Genomic DNA, 17,685 nt, shown 5'->3' on the forward strand with positions numbered 1-17,685 from the left:
GTGGATAATAAGTATATGTGTATAATAAATACGACATTCAAAATATACATCATCGCTTTCCTTATTTTCCTGAAAATTATAATGATTAATAGTGTGTGTGTTTTTTTATCGAATCTTCAATTCTGGAAAAAACATTGATATGATACAAATTATTTTTCATAATTGCACAACTAAATGGCTGTTGTAATATTATAAACTGTTTGATTGCATCAATGTAAAAACAATATGATATCTCGATATATATATATATACATTATATCGTAACGTGCGTAAACAACGATAATTAATTAAAATATCATGTTTAAAATAATAAACATAATTTAACACACATTTTTTGATCCAACAATACATCATACATCATACGTTTCTTATATGTATGAATATTGATACACGCATCAACACGATATGGGGACCTTAACGACCCAGAGAGTCCGATTAAAAAGATCAAGACCTAGATTTATTTCAAGATTTTCAATTTATATATTTATTCCGCTTTGTGAAAAAATAAATTACGATAACTCCGTCCGTTATCGTATAAATGACAAATAGGAAAGGAACTTCTTCACTCAACCATCAAATTTTTTGACAAATTTTGAATTAACTTTTTTGTTTAATTCTTTTTATCAAAAAAATTATCATCTCTTTTGCATTTCAATCCGTTTTATGTTATGGTCTCCATAACAAGGCTTTTCGTTTATAAGATCGTCTATCCATTAGTCTCTCAATTAAATTCATCGACGGTGAAATTAGCAATGCAAGATGAAGACATTAATCATATAAAATCTAATAATCGGAAGAGAACGGGAACGGGTTTCGCAACGTTTTCGCAACGTATCAACGTGCATCGCTCTGCATAAAAAGGGCCTCCCGATGCGAACTCATCTCGCTTTCGTTGTTAGGTAACAAACGACAGTCGCCAGAAATATGTGATCGCGATCCATCAATATTCCGGCGCCGCGACGTCATTTTTATCGCGTCGATAGGGAAACTCATTTAAATGCCGAGTCCGCCTACGTAACGCAAGGGGAATCGTCGCCGTCATCGTCGCTGTCGATCGTTAACTATCCTCTGTAATGATTTAATTAGCGTACCTTCCCGTGGAGAGCTGATGTGTTCGCCAAGGCCCGATCGCGCCGTATCCGCGCCAGGACCCGGCCCGTGTTTTTCAATCCAATTATCGGTATTACGGCGCGATCAAAATTATCTGTTGTCGAATTAATGCGCGTGTCCCGCTTTTCGGAGAATGCGACGGGACGCGGGGCCGGGGACGGGAGCGAGTTTTAATGAGCGATTAACCCGGCGTTACGCAACGAAATTAATTATCTGCCGATAAATGCCTTCCACGAAGGGTGTATTAACGATCGCGATAAACCCGCGTGGCAGAAAACACGCGACGGTACAGATTGCAGATTATTTCGTGCCGCTAAACATGCCAAGTTATGCCGATGCATCGTCGCTTTATAATAACGCTTAACGAAAACGTGCTCAAAATGCGAAAATAGATAAAGTAAAACGTCTCACATTTTTTTGCGAAAAAAAGCGAAATAAAGAAATTAGTTATGTATTTTAATATCATTAATACGAGAAGAGAAATAAGCGGTTTTCTTCCCTCACACAGTAAAAACTGTGCCTTGTTAAGCTTTTAAATTTATTATTAAGAACGACTTCTCCTTCTAAAACTAATTATAAGTCATATTGATGACTGTATTAGCATAAAATTTGAAAAACAATTTCGAAAGGCACATATATAATTACGTCGTTATTAACATAGAGTAGCGAAGTAGAAATTTTCATTCGAGCGAAATCACGTTTCGTGTAAATATATTGCGTAACAATAATGTTGCCAGCTGTTATGGAAGGAGCGATAATCCCGTGTCACAAAAATCACAAGTGTTAATTAGACGATCAATATGAAATATCAAAGCATTAAATTGCGTAATTAGCCTTTCAGATTCGGAACAAATCGTGTAGCACAATAAACACGAAAATCACGAATCGAAACGTAAATTAATTAAACGTAAATAAGAAAATTAAAGAAACGATAATTTGTCTCGGAGATAATATTTTCTTGTTGGGAGAATTATACATAAGATCGATCATAGACTCTAATGTGAAACGCAAATTTGTTTATGATAGCACTCGTTAATCTTGTTAATTATAATTACATCTCATTCAAGATTAACGCGTAAAAAATCTTGTTTGCCAGCTGCGTTATCAATGCGACCGGTTCATGGTTATCGGATTGCAACATTTCATTTACACAATTTTCGTTCGTTCGTTTATTTGTTTTAAATATGAGTATCTGATTTTACAGCATTAGTAGAAATCAGTACGGTAAAACGCGCGCCTCGCGCGCGCCATTTATTTTTTAATATTACACGTTATATTTATTTTTATATAAAATATTTACATTACATATTGTATAATCTTGCTACTAAAATCTCACATTATTACTAATATTAACTAACGATTATTATCCGAATTTTCATTAAAATTTAATATTTATTCCTGTTTCTGATATTTCCTCCGTGTGTAAAGTCCAACGGAAAGACGTATACCTTATATAAAATTTTGTTATAAACGTTGAAATCTTTATGTTTGAGATAGCGATACAATAGCGCGCGACCTTGGTACTTTGTTGTTTGTTATTTGTTCAACGGGGTATTGTATACAACGCGCGCGCAACGCGTTATCATTCAACCACCGTGCGGGCGGGTGGTGTTACGTATCGCTCCGCATTTTCATATCTTCTTTACGAAACGAAGTCGCGACGAATTCTAGACGATGTTCGGAACATCTTACGATGCATGTTACGACAAATGTTGATAGCTCGCGCAGTTTATGTTATGAGTTTGTCGGATTTATACGTACATATCAAAACACGATTTGTTTTATTTGAATATTATTCCGGGCGGCGAAAGCTGAGTCGTATTCACTGATCAACACTTATCTTTTGAAGCATAGTAATAATTTATTTTTGTAAACGACACTGTAACGACGGCGGGTATTGCCTTAACGGAATGACGGAAGGGGTGATTGCGTATTCCGAAGGGCTTTCTTTAATGATCTAATTCGAGTATCTTCAATCTATAAATTCTCCGGGAATGGTGCTTCTCTGCTTTGAAATTCTCACCGATTTAAGTGCAATTTGCATTTTGTAATGCAACATGTGTGTGTTTCCAGCACACAGGCGTCCAAACAAACGCAAAATCTAAATGAAAGAGCAAATATATGACAATAGAGATTTTAGAAAGTAAAATATAACGATTATATTATTTAATGTTTCATTATCAATAGATGTTATAACGCTTCGTGAAAATTAAATTTAAAATAAATTTGTAACATGTGTTGAATTTCGTCTAGCCAAACTATTGTTGTTATTAATTAAGAGTTTACGTGCCGCGGCTGGTACGTCACGTGTTTACAAGCGCTCCGCGCGCTATCAATGTCTCACCGGCGTTCGTAGGGGTGTGACCTACCCCGCGGTGTACGCATCATTTTTCGCATTTCTTTAATGCTAAATGATACCAAATTGTGTTGTATCTTATGAATGTAATAGTAAATGCTTCTTAACGCGCGTGATTAACGAACCAATTTACGAGTCGTAAGCATATCGAAATGATGAATCTTCAACGAAGTATATACGTATCTAACGTGATTTATTCCTTTGATATTCATGAACTTTTATAACGATTTTATAACGATAACCTCTCCAATGGGTACGGCCTTGACGTGGCAGAGGGGCTCAGTATTCCGAGGGATTCCTTTGGGTTCCCCAACGGAATCCCAAAGACGAAGAAGCTAACAGTACCCGTTGCACCGTTATTAGTAACATTAATATTAACATTAGGTAATATTATTGTTATTAATACAGCGTAGCCACGAGTCGTTCAATGGCTCTTGTGTGGCAAGTTAATCGATCGGTTTTTCTAATCGATCGTCATTTTTCCGCCGCCGATTTTCAAACGTGAATGAACGAACCGCAACCAGTTCGTCGCGCCGCACAAGCCGTCTGCTTCGGGAGTGCCGTACAAGTGACCGGACTAAAAGACTTTTATTTAAAATTAGTCCGCGTGCGATTGTAATAATTCGCGAGTGTTTTACACGAGTGTCCTGTGCTGCGAGGACATCCGACGATTCGACTCTCGAGAGGAGGTGGAGGCCTAGGAGAGGCATCGAGCACCGGCGGAGCAACCTTGCGGTAAATATACAATTTCTTTCTCTTAATAACTTAAAATTAATCAGTTTCACATTTAGTTGGATTAATAAATTTCGATAATTTAAAATAGTTATAGTTTTTTCGGGAAAGAAAAACAGTTTAAAATATTGTACGCCTTTATTTCTATAAAGATTTTTATTGAAAATTATTTTATTATTTTAATGAATATTTAATTGAAAAACAAATATGTAGATTCAATATACGTAAAAGCTATTTTGTAAAATATCTATCATTTGGAGCGCTGTTATAATTTAAATGTTCTGTTTCTGTGTTACAGAATATCATCGTAGCTACGTGGCAGATTCACTCCGCTGTTGCGCATCGGATCGGTAAGTGACACAATTTTTTTTATGGGGATTAAATATCTTAAAATCGATATATGAAAGTCATATACATAGTGTGTATAACATATTATAACGCAGTTATGAAAACGATTTCCGCAATAACAGCCGCGTGAAGTGCAGCGAGAGAACTAATCGGCACAACGGAAAACCGACAACAATAATTTCGAGTATCGAAACTTAACAACTCGTATCGCCTTTTTTAGAAATGGATTATTTCTGTAATATTTGATAACTCAATTATAACAACTCCACTTACATTAATTACTGAAATTAGCTAGAAATGTTTTTTTCCTAGAAATATTTTTTGTATCCCTTTTCAAAAATTATATAAACTGCGTTCAGTTTCGATTATTAATAAGAACATTCGCCGTATTAATTTTTCATTATTTGTAATTATTTTTAATCGCATTTAAAATCGTTAAAAGTCAGTATCGTTGAATAAATTGAGTGTTGCGAACTTGAACTATCGTAATGATGACCTAGCCAGTCTTAATGATTGAATACAATGAGAATGCATAAGTATTAATTTGCATTACGCAATGCAAATTATCACATTTGCTCACCAGCAAGTATCGATATTGTTTTCTCTTGGCACAAGAATACTTTAATTAAAACATTCCGTCTATAAATGTAAATGGAAATTTACTAATATATGTTCTAAACATTTATTTAAGTATAATAAAATTCAATTTCTAATTTTCTAATGATTTTATTGAAGATCGTTTAAAATTTTCATATAAATCGTTTAATTCTAACTTTTACCAAATATATTTCGCTTAAAATTTAATTAATATTTTCTCGTCTTTTCGCGGTCTTGTAATTAAAATATTGTGTGTACATTTGCATATAAAGCGCGAGCTTTTTACAATTAATAAATTTGCAATTAGTAAATATATAACGGTAAGAGGGACAAGTATAATATCCATTCGAAGCATAACATCCAAATATCTTTCCTTAGAGAAAGTTATTCTAACGAAACGAAGATATCCAACATCACCTCGTTTCAATAGTCGTTAAATTTAATTGCGAGATAATGAAAATAACCGGTCTCTGTTTGGAAACTTTCGCCATTAGTATCGACACCGTGTTGGGAAAGGAATACGATTTATTTTAATTACCTTAATTTCGATTTAACGATATCTTCAAGATCTCCGGCGCCGCGCGCGCGCGCGCGCGCGCGCGCGAATAATATACAATCTCTTCTTTATAAGATAACACACTTCGCCTCGTGTTAGTCAGCGAGGGCATATACGCATCGTGCAACACGACGTCCAGGGTTAACGTCCGCGCAATTAAGCCTGATGGAATATATTGCAAACGCAATGAATCACCAGTGACATTATGTGGGACACACGTATGTACGCCGCGCGTGCCGAAAAATCGCGGCGAAAGCAAGAAGCGAAATCATAATGTTAGATTCACTCGACGTCAACATTAAACGTTATGGATAATGGCGGACTCATTTATCAGCTGCCGACAGTTTAATCGCCGGGGGTTGAATTAACGTTAACTCCAACACGCTATCGAATCGATCTTAACGTTAATTAATATCTCCGTGACAGTGGGAGAAAGAAATAGAAAGAGGTATCGAAGCTGAGCTGAAGTGAAACCTGACGGCAGCGAGCCGGTGTGTTAGTTAATCCTAAACCGGTTACAAATGCGTTGGTCATCGCGGTATCTTTGACTTACTAATTGGATGGATAAGAGACAAATATATTCTCTCGCGGAGAGAAGGCGGTGGGCGTTCGTGCCGACTAATTTACGAAAGATCAAAGAATATTTATGTCTCACTTGTACGTGTTTTTTAAAATTGATATATAGTTAAAAATTCGCGATTCGCAATTGCGATTATTATTAATATCGATATCGATATAAATTGTAATAAGTAGACTTCGTAGAACACTTCGTAGTAGAAAATTAAATTTATAACGATACATTTATTTGTTCCTGTTATTTACATTTACAAAGAGATGAGTCTATGAAAAAAATCGAGCATTAATAAATGTTTATCAGTAGGTACAGGAAATTATTGCACGCGGTAAATATTTACTGGATTGCAAATACATATATATCTCACGTCGAATAACTGCTCGAACATCTCGAAATATAATCTCGGGACAAGCCGCCATTATCGTGAACTTTTATGCGCTTCGATTATCCCGCTCGTCATTAACCCGAAAACGAGGCACTCCAGGAAGCCGTTGCGCCCACCGCGCGACGCTCGCGAGTCTCTCTATCGTGCCATTTATGTGACATAATGTCACACCGTAATTTCGCGTAATTTATTTGACGGTAGAGACATTTGCTGAATTGTCGTTCGTCGCCACTTAAGTGAGCGCAAAGTGGTAGCCCGTGTAGCTGACCGTAGGTGGCCCGTAACATAATACGAAAACACGGCCGTGTCGTAAACTTTCTATTATTATTGTTTCCCGCAACGCTCCCTTATCGTTTCTGCAAAATACTCCCTGTGATTGCCGTATCGAATATTTCGTACGTTAAGACCCTCCTCCGCTCCTCTCGTTTAGATAATGCTCATGCTCGCTCGTTAGTGCAACGTTATCGAATTATATTGAAAATTATGTCGCTCCGATAAAGCGACGCGACATTTTCACTTTTATTTAAATAAATTGTAGCACTTGTAGTATCATCACTGATTTTTTTTTGTTATATTGAGAACCGGTTGAAACTTTAAGCGCAAAGTATTGTATTTAAGTTGTATACAAGTATCGTTGTATTATTATAAATATATATCTCGATGAGAGATATAAATTAACGCAATTCGTATTTATTAAGACATTTTACGTTAGATAATACGTTAGATATTTTTCAAATTCTGAATATTAATAATCAACAGATGTAATATAAAAGCCACATTTAGCACGGGGAAGGTAAAGTTATTTCTACGCCACTGCATTTCACCTACAGTGCCCCGCACTGTTACACGGTTACTTTGTGATTTTCAAAAAGGCAGAAAACGGGGAGTCACTTCATAGAGATTGAATGGTCGACAGTAATAAAACGTCTTCTCTTGAAAAGGTCGCGCACTTTATCCAGCATTGTAAGGTTGGAGCTTCTTTCGAAGAACATCCTACACTTGACGGTGATTTCTCGTACACGAAAAATAGAATGATCGTATACTATGAAGATATTAACACCGCACTTTTCACTGATATTGTTAGAGAGGAAGAAAGAGATGCGCGCGAGAAAAAGTTTGTTATAGTAGAGCAGTCGAGCGAAATGACTTTATATCTCTACGACATCTTCAAGTTCTTTAATCTCGATCTCGAGGGAAGCGATCAGCTACTCTTATATTTTGGAAACATTCTAGTTTTCTTACTCTAAATATTATGCTATTAAAAAATTATTTCATATATTACAATTATTAAATCATTGTTGGGCCACTTTTTTTATGTTTTACTAAATATATATTCTACATTTCTGAATAACGGAGTGGAGTTTTTTCAGTCATTTTATCTTCTAACAACATTTCAAAATTAATTAATTTTCTCTTTTAGTATTCAAAATTAAAATATTTTTGCGGAAAACAAACTTCTAACATTAATTGTAGTTGTTCTTTGTCAAATAAATTTTCATTAAATTTTAAAAACTATAATGTTAATAATTTCTTAAAAAAATCATCCCGGAATAATACAAAAATTTATGCATGCGTTTGTTAATATTTTTAATAAGTATAAATGACATATGCGATAAAAAAAAATACAATTTTTTTTATCTAACGCTGCTAGTAATTACAGAAAAAGAAAGAATTGGAGAGATGATCCGATTTGTGATTCCATGGGGAACACGCACACGCAAACAAGCTGAACTCGCTGAACAAGAGGACGATGAAATTGAAAGTTTTTTAAGAAAAATTTGTAATTACCCAGGCCGTTGGCCTTGGTAGATTCACTCGTTTCCTCGTTTTTCGCCGATAAGGTCGGCTCGGCCACCGCCGAGCCATTTACCTCGCACGCTTTGCCAACCCTTACCGGAGGTGGTTGAAGGCGGTCGCTCGTGCAGGATGCTTATATCTGATTGTCCCCCGGGGCTGCTGTAATTAAACTCAGACCAAAATTGCTGGACCAGCCCAGCAAAAGTTCTGTCCGCCAACTCTCGCCGGACACAGCTATTTCTAATGACTACACGGTAACGGTTATATGTACTTTCGTGCAACGCGACAAAGTTTTGTAATTTTTATATTAATCCTGTGTCATTTTCGAATCGGTTTCTATTTTTGTTATTTGTTGCAATTACATTAAACGTCAAACAATTCAATCTGGTATAATAATCAATTTCATTATTAAAGTAGCTTTATATAAGTAGAGTGTTTTACATAATTATATTTTTGTTAAATTAAAGATAAAGTTAAAATTATTTCGAGAGAGAGAGAGAGAGAGAGAGAGAGAGAGAATATTATTTATATTATTGATTATTGTTATTTCATTGAATATTATTTATAAATTCTCTCCTTTAAAACATTTCAACTTTAAATACTAAAATGGAACAAATTATAAATTATAAAACTTAAAAAAGTGCAATTAATTGCAGTATATAGAATTATATAAAGTAAATAGAAAAAAATCTCTCATTTCTAAAAGAAGGGATTCTAAACACAATAAATACAATGTAAATAAAAGAGTTATAAGAGAAATTACGCATCACAAATACAACATATTTTTCAAAAAAGCTTCATTAGAACTTCGAGCGCCATTCCTTCCATTTAACTATCTTTTGTTCCCGCAGTCATGATGTGCGTAACGTTGTAAAAAGAGAAACCGAGGCAACGGAGGGATGAATCTGGCATAGCCACCGTGGAGCAAATACGGACAAAACTATCCCTGCGCTCCGTCGTTCTACAATAATTAACGCCATTATAGCATTTAATTGCCGCAAGTGCCAAGACCACCCTTCGCTTCTACCGCCATCTTGTTTTTCGTTCTCCCTGCTTTTCCACCCCGTGGAAAGTTTCTCCCCCCCGTTTCTCCCCGTTTCGCACCCTACGCGACTCGATGCTACAAGCGCAAAATGGTGGTTAATCCCATTGGGCGTGCGCTTAAATTTCAAGTTCCAGCAAAGTGAACTTCTGCCCCTTCGAATTTATTCGAAAAAAGATTTAGTATTTTTCGTTCTACAAAAACATGTAACTTATTTTAAATATAAACATTTTTATAAACACGTAAGCCAAGCTCACTCGTGACTTTAAACTACAGGAAGTAAAACTAAATTAAATCAAGGATTTTAAAAATTATTTTGTGCCAAAATAAAACTTCCATAATAAAAATAGGATATTTCTATTTTAATAGTATGCATATTCATATATATATATAGCTATGATTTGTTAGAGAGACAGATTATCGACAAGTTTCTTCTAATTTCCAAGTTCTTTTAATTTTTGCGAAACATCTTTTATCCAACTTTGCGTCCCGAAGACAGGTAATTTCCTTATTATAATCAGATAAATCGCGTGGAAGTTATAATTCAAACAGATAACGTGAAATAAGTAAGCCTCGGAAGCAGATCATTAGTGCCATAATGGTGCAGTAAAGATAAGATTCACAATTCTTGGAATGTTTTCATATATTACCATTCAATTATCATTGTAGCCAAACGTATTATTTTCTAAATTCACATTTTCTATACAGCGTTTATTTTTGTTTTTCGAAAACAAGATTTGTGTTTATAAAAGTAAGTTCATAAATTTTACATTTGCTTCAATACGGATTTGCGTCAATATGGTAATTCAAACTGACTGTGTAGAGTTTGTGCATACTTCATACGACTACGCTAAGCGATTCATAACTCGATACACAAGCACGAATGAAGATGTCTTTGTCGTGGTCGTTTTCTTGCGGCACGTTTATCGGTGGGAGACAATGCAGGACATAAATATTTCACTGTTTCTCATATGTTAGATAGTACCGCGCACGAGAGCACACATAAAGCAGAGTCAATGATGGCGAAAACGCGATGGACTGAACGGAGATGCATATTGTTACACGCTTTCACAAAAGAAGTTCAAATTCATAAGGAAATTTCACGAACTTTCTTCAAATTCACGTTGATTTTTCCATTCGCTGCTCTATGGAAATTCTAATCTCATGTAGAGATGAGATAAGAAAATAATGGTATAAAAAAATCTAATTTATGATAAAAAATTTTGTTTCAAGAAATGAAAATAAAATTTCAAGAATTAGTCAAAAGTCACGAAGTTTTGTCACAAAATTCATAAAATTTAATTTGTTGCATAGTTATTAATATTTAATTTTCATTATTTTCATTATTTTTTGACAATTAGAAAAAAAGAGAATAATCCTACGAAAGCCTACGAAAAGGGCATTATTTTTATACATCTTGTATTTTATTTACGCATAATTCTATATATAGATGCTAAAAGAACCAACGTACACTAACTCTGTCAAGGAGTTACGCGAGAGATTTTATTTCCCGCAAGCATACAATCTCATACAATCGACTTCTTCTGGATCAATGATATTTCCCGCCGTGGAATCGAATCTGTTAGGTTGGAAGAGATCGATCCGTCCCTCGCGTCATTTGTCATCGTATCCCGTCGCAGCCTTCATCGAAACGGGGAGAGAGGGATGGAACCGCGGAGGGAAACGCGGGGGAAACGGGAAACGGTGCGAGGCACGTGCTCGACGGCGTTAAAACGATGTATCGGTGGACGATCTAAAATCATTGGACAATAACGAGCTAACTGGATAACTAGCGGGGCTCTCTTATCTGCGCGCGCGATAAGCACGACGCGCGAGAGACCCTTCCCGACCTTCGTCATATTACATTAGCGCCCATAGAATAATATATCCAGGGGGCTGTACCCTCGTAAACGGGCTCGCTCAGCCCCTCGTGCTATACGACTATATTCACATGGTAATGCGAGGCCCCAGGCGCGATATCTTGCGCGACGAGGGTGAAGTGTTATTAACAATTTGGGGTATCGAGAATCGTCCGGTGTAGGTGAGACGCTGATTTCGGCCGGGGAACGACCGCTTCCATCCCCTCCGTAACGACCGTCGAGATCTCGGCGAGCGATACGAACGCGTAGGCAGCCGAAGGCAGCCCGATTTCTCGGATGCGAGGATTTCTGTGTACATAATGACGCGAAGAATTACGTCACGAAAGTTATCATAGCTGCGGATAACTGTTGCAAGTGCGATTTTGCTGTGGCTGCTGTTTCATGCACGTTATGTGTAAATGCTACTGCTAATTCTTGAAAGGTTACCTGACATTCGCAGAACATTGAATCGTTGACGAATGTCAGATAATCTTGTATACGTGTGTGTGTATGTATATATATATATATATATATATATATATATATAAAATTCTAATTATATTTAATTGTAGAATTTTTTCTCTCTTATACATAAATAAAAAAGAAAAAATTCTACAATCAAATATAATTAGAACAAAAATTTTCAAAATCGAAACAGATAAAACACAGTGGCGCATCGTCCCATTTAGGCCAGTGGGAGACATCGAGTTAAGGAGCGTATAAACCGACCATTAGTATCGCTCGGCCACTGTCCATTGTTTCGTTGTTTGCTGAAACAATTGACGGGCACCAGCCGGTGTTCGGTCGTCTCGTTAGCGCTGCGCCTCCAAGGAACACAGAAGACAGCATTGTCCATTGCTCTCTACTCGCCAGGATGGTTAGCGTCCACGGAAAAATTCTAACGAGCTCTCTCATTCACTCATTCTCTCTCTCTCCCTCTCTCTCTCTCTCTCTCTCTCTCTCATTTTCTTCCGCATCATTCTCCAACCTCTTTACCTTCAAATCGCATATTTAACATCTCGTATAATTTCACGAGTGTCATACTTCCGATTATGCTTAGAATAATGCAAGCGCGATTATAATTTGCTCGATTGAACGCTAATACGTTAATTTATATGCATTAGGATACGTCACAAACGTATGTATTCATGTTCATTTTCATGTTATTTTAATTTTCTCGGTTCGATCGATCCATTATACTTAACGTCCATCAGGTTTAATTTTTGCTTTAGTTTATATTGATTTAATAGCCTACAGAAAATATTAGCAGTGATTTAAATTAGGTAGCAATGTCCAAAATATGATGTGTGGAATGCATTGGAATGTATATTGGCCCGCGCTTCGAGTTTTTGCCACCTCACTAATAGCACCCGCACATTTAACACCTCCGCGATGAATCCCGGTGAGGACGGTAATGTGGTCGCGCCGGCAATTGCGTCGGTTCTCGAGTTTCGTCTTTTGAAAAGCTCGACGCCGCGCCGCCTTTGGTGGCCGCTGCTGGCTCCGGCCGAAGGAAGGTGAGAATTAACGACGACCGCTAAAGGCGATACCGTTTCCGTTGCGCCTCGCTGCGGCGGAACAGCGAGCGCGATTCATCGGCCGCCTGTGAGAACGAACGAAACGTTTGTCGGATTCTCTTGAGAAGGCGAGCCAAGCCGAATGTTCTCGTACAGGAAAGACCGCAACGGTATCCTCAATCTACTTATGTAAATAAAATCAAAGTTCTGGCCGTTTAGCCGTTCGTTAACGCATCTCGCTAAAGCGATAATTGTCTCCTTTATGTAAAAGATACGTAAACGACGATTGTTGTGTGACATTGGTTTAAAGACTTTCCCACATTAAATAAAAATTTATATACAAACGCTAGAGTTTAAAAACAATGGAGGCTCTGCTAATTGAATTTTTTATATACGCCATAGGACAGATGAATTGCATTTCTCTCCTCTCTTCCTCTTTCCCTTACTAAATCACAAGCCACAGGGTGCGATAAATATTCGATTAATATTCTGCGTCGTTGATCTCATTGCATTCCTTTCAATACCAGCAATTACGTATTCTATTCAATTATCTGACCATTGTGATTTTCAATTATTCGAGAAAATGGCGATGCAATCCATTTATTTCCTATTGAGTGTTACAAGATTATAACAAACGATTTGCATGATATAATTTTCTGAAGTTGAAAAACTAAGCAATTTCCTTGTCACCTCTGATCGTATATTTATGTAGATATAATTTGTTTAAATAAACACGAAATAATATACATTATTTTCCATGATATTTGACATGGCCACTTTGCCTCGCGCCGCTTCCTTTCCATTTTGACTGTTCCAAATTGGTCTCCACCGCCAAAACATTTCCCATCCAAGTATCGGAAAACGTCACCGTTAACCAATGGCCGTGGAGAGAGGAGAGAAAGAGCAACGGGAGAACGCGAACGTTTCGGAGAGGCACGCAGGGGTTTGGCGAGGGGATCGAAAAGCAGAGAAAGGGCGAGGTTAGAAATAGGAGCTAACCGAGCGTGAGAGATTAACCCCTCTAACAGCGGCCGCCCAGTATATCAAGGCCCCGTGATAAAACGCCGCCGGCCTCCGGCTGCGTGTTGCCACCCCTAACAGTCTCTATTGACTACCAGAATCCAATATATTCTACTCCAAAGCGGCAGAGAAAACCGACTAGGAGGCGCCGGAATTTCATACATCTTCTTTTGGCGATCCATCGCTTGGGGTGAGACCCATCCCCTCGCCCCTCGCGCAACGCGTCTACCTACCGATACATCCCACCCTCTTCGCGGCAACTATCGGTGGTGGTTCTCACGGATACTACGATAACGGGCGCGATCGCTCGGGATTGAACTCGTTCACCATTGAATCGAAAATCCAGGCACACGATCTGCCGCTGTATCGGCACTTGCATTTATTTCGCCGCTGGCTACCGGCGGCATCGGCAAGGGTGAGTGAGGGGCTACGAGGGAACGGGACGTGGTGGTGTGAGATGGCGAGAAAAGTGGCTCGTAAACGCGCGGGTGCAGGGAATGTGAGGCTATCGAAGGAGCAATTCTATTAATTGAGGCCGCACGTAGCAGAGTAATCGAACGGAGCGCACCGAGTGCATAATTGAGGGTATCGACGGGGGATTGAGAGAAATGCAAGACGGTCGTTCGACCGGAACATTAATCGAGTGTTTATCGCGACTTGAAGATAGTACAAGAGAAAAAAAGAGAGGAAAGAGAGAACGAGATTTAATTTATTTATATATTTTCACAAGGAGACAAATAAAAAAATTCAATTAGAAAATTTTCAAATGCAAGAAATGCGTAGGGATGCAACTGTCTATATGAATTTATGTATAATTACAATATTTATCATAAAAATATTTATTATAAAATAAATAATTTTAAAATATTTGTAATAAAATACCTAAATATATATATATATAAAATTAAATGTTACAAATGAGGCATTGCATGTTAAGTAATACACGCATGTAGTAGCTTAACCGCATAAAAAATTGTACCATTAAAATAAAGAAAACTTGTTTGATGTAATTACATATGTCTCGGATATTGAGTGGCGATTAACAGACAAGAGTGCCAAATGGCTAATACAGTTTCGGGAATCAGTGGATGTCAGAGAGTGTAAACATAGTGGTTGAAGCGGAGCAACGAGGGATGATCCACTCCGTTCCCTAATGCCTAAACACCCTAATAGCTCCGTAAACAGCGGAACCGGCCGGTAACGCTTTGAAGTAGACGCGATTTCGAATTTTCGAAAAGATCCAGGCGGAAACGCTGGGTCACGTTTGACTTGTAAGCGGATAACGTTGAGTCAATGGCTTATTGTTTCGAAGGGGTCGTGGATCGGAACAGTTCGAGGGTTATCGATGGGATTGTGTTTGCCCAGTTGGACCAATAAACGACCTTCCTTCCCGACACCGAACAGCTCCGTTTTCGGGATTTCCGCCGCAGAACGTCGCGATAGAAACGCTTTGTCTAAATTGCATCGGGCTAATGCTACTTTGATTATTAATGAACATTCAGTAATTCTATCTAGCTATTAAATTGAAGAAAAAAAAACAATGACAACGAATATATACAGAAAAAGAAAAAGAGAGTGAAAATGTTGATAGACGATAAAAATTTATATTCGCAGAACGCAATGGGACGTCATAGAAAAATGGACGACCAGAAAAAGAAGTGAGAATAAAGAAGAATTGCTGATAATAAAGGTCAAACGATATTCGGAAAACATTCTGTTCAATTCCGAGACTCAATTTTATTTGAAATTTGCCATTATTTTTTCCGTACTTATGATTTACAACTACCATAAAATGAATTTGTCCTTTTTTAATAATAAAATCTTTAAATTTCCTATGGATTATATAAAAGTGTGTTATACATATAAAAGCGTATAATATATTTATTTAAATTTTATAATATTAATTAAGATTTTTTGGCTAATAAAAAAAGATTTACTTTTTATTTGTTTTTTCATAGAACTGAAATGGCAAAAGTTTTTACAAAATTCTATTGCAAAATGCTATACAATAAAATAAGCGAATTATTTGGCGATTTGCAATGTAATGCCAGCATTCGAAACGCGTCTTGCTTGAAGAAAGTAATTCGAGGATGAAATAAAGGTGGTTATCCCAGGGGCCAGCAGGTGACGCAGGAGCATAGAACAGATAAAGGACATTTTATCTCGAAGAATAACGCCCCGTAGAGTGTGAATTCGCTTCTCCCTACTCTTCTTTACTACCCCTTCGGCAGCCACTCATCCTCCCGTGCCATCTCTCTCTCTCTCTCTCTCTCTCTCTCTCTCTCTCTCTCTCTCTCTCTCTCTCTCTCTCTCTCTCTCTCTCTCTCTCTCTCTCTCTCTCTCTCTCTCTCTCTCTCTCTCTCTCTCTCTGTCTCTCTCTCTCTCTCTCTCTCTCTCTCTCTCTCTCTCGTTCTCATCCGCCCTCTTCGCTTCCCTCGCTAGCTTTTTTTTATCCCGAGCATTCGCGTTATCCGCATCGAATCTTTCAATAAAAAATTTTGTAGCCCCGCGGAGTCAGCGCCATTTTGTGAGTTTAAATGGAAATCCGGCCGGGAGAGTGGCAGGGGGTGGCGACCGGGAGGACGGCGAGCACTCTTAGCATGCAAATTAAAGTGCTGCCATTTGAATGCGAATAAAACGCCCCCGAGAGCGGAGAGCAGCGTAGAAAAAGAGGGCGGAGGGCGGAGAAGAGAGAGGAAAAGAGATAGAAAGAGAGAGAAGGAAAATGACAGAAAGTTCGGAGGGAGAGAGCGAACGGAAAGCCGGGCTTGACAGATCGCGCGACAGAGGTGCTTACGCGGTCGAAGAGGAAATTTCGAAAAGAATTTCTCTTCCATCCCTCTAGCACGTCGAACTACGCCCACATTTGGAGTCGGCCAAATTTGGCTCGCCAGCTATTCATATTACTGCCAAATTTCTCTCGGTTTTTTCCCGAGAGCACCGATTTTATTTAGACCTCTTTATGCAGCTCATTTTTATATTTACATGATATAAACAATTTACATAATTTAACAATCGCAACAATCGCAACAATTTATGTAGCTTTTTGTTTTATCGTGTTTTATTTTGTTAGATCTTCCGTTAGCGTCTAAACTTGCTCACAAATAGAGGAATGAAGAACCGTCATGCAACATTCATAAGCAAGTATACCGAAAGGCGAGAGAGATACAGCAGGTTCAAATGAAACGTATAATCTGTTTCACCACAAATCACGAGTACATCCCCGTGCCGTCTTTTTCGAATTTCCTTCATTCCAAAGGCAGAGAGAAAGGGGGAGAAAGGGAGAGGGAGAGGGAGAGGGGAGAGAGAGAGAGAAGAGAGAGAGAGAGAGAGCCGACCTTTTTTGCTTTGGTTATTACTCGGAGGATCTCTTATAGCGACGAGGTCCGTCCTCGCGACAGTTATGAAATTTCTTTAGAATTATTTCGCTCGCCTAATGCCACCCCGTAGAAGTTCCTCGGCGCAATTCACCGGAATAAGAAATAATATTTTCTTCCACAAGATGGGGTGTCTTTATCTCCCCTGCCGAGCGTCCTGGCCACCGCGGTACGACATAACGCACTAGATGCCTTCGCGAGATTTAATACGGCTTTATGAAAACCATCATGAAAACTCTTAATTGTCGGAGAAGAATCTGAGAAATTATGCATCTTACAGGAACTGGGATCTTACTGCGGTCGTTCATGCGTTTCTTACTAATGTATAGAACAAAAGTAAAATGTACCGCATTGAAAAATACGGCGATTTAAAATTTATTTACATTTTGTTTTCATTCTTTTACATCTAATAATG

Source organism: Pogonomyrmex barbatus, unplaced genomic scaffold, assembly GCF_055798465.1.
Source record: "Pogonomyrmex barbatus isolate J1 unplaced genomic scaffold, ASM5579846v1 scaffold19, whole genome shotgun sequence".
NCBI lineage: Eukaryota > Metazoa > Arthropoda > Insecta > Hymenoptera > Formicidae > Pogonomyrmex > Pogonomyrmex barbatus.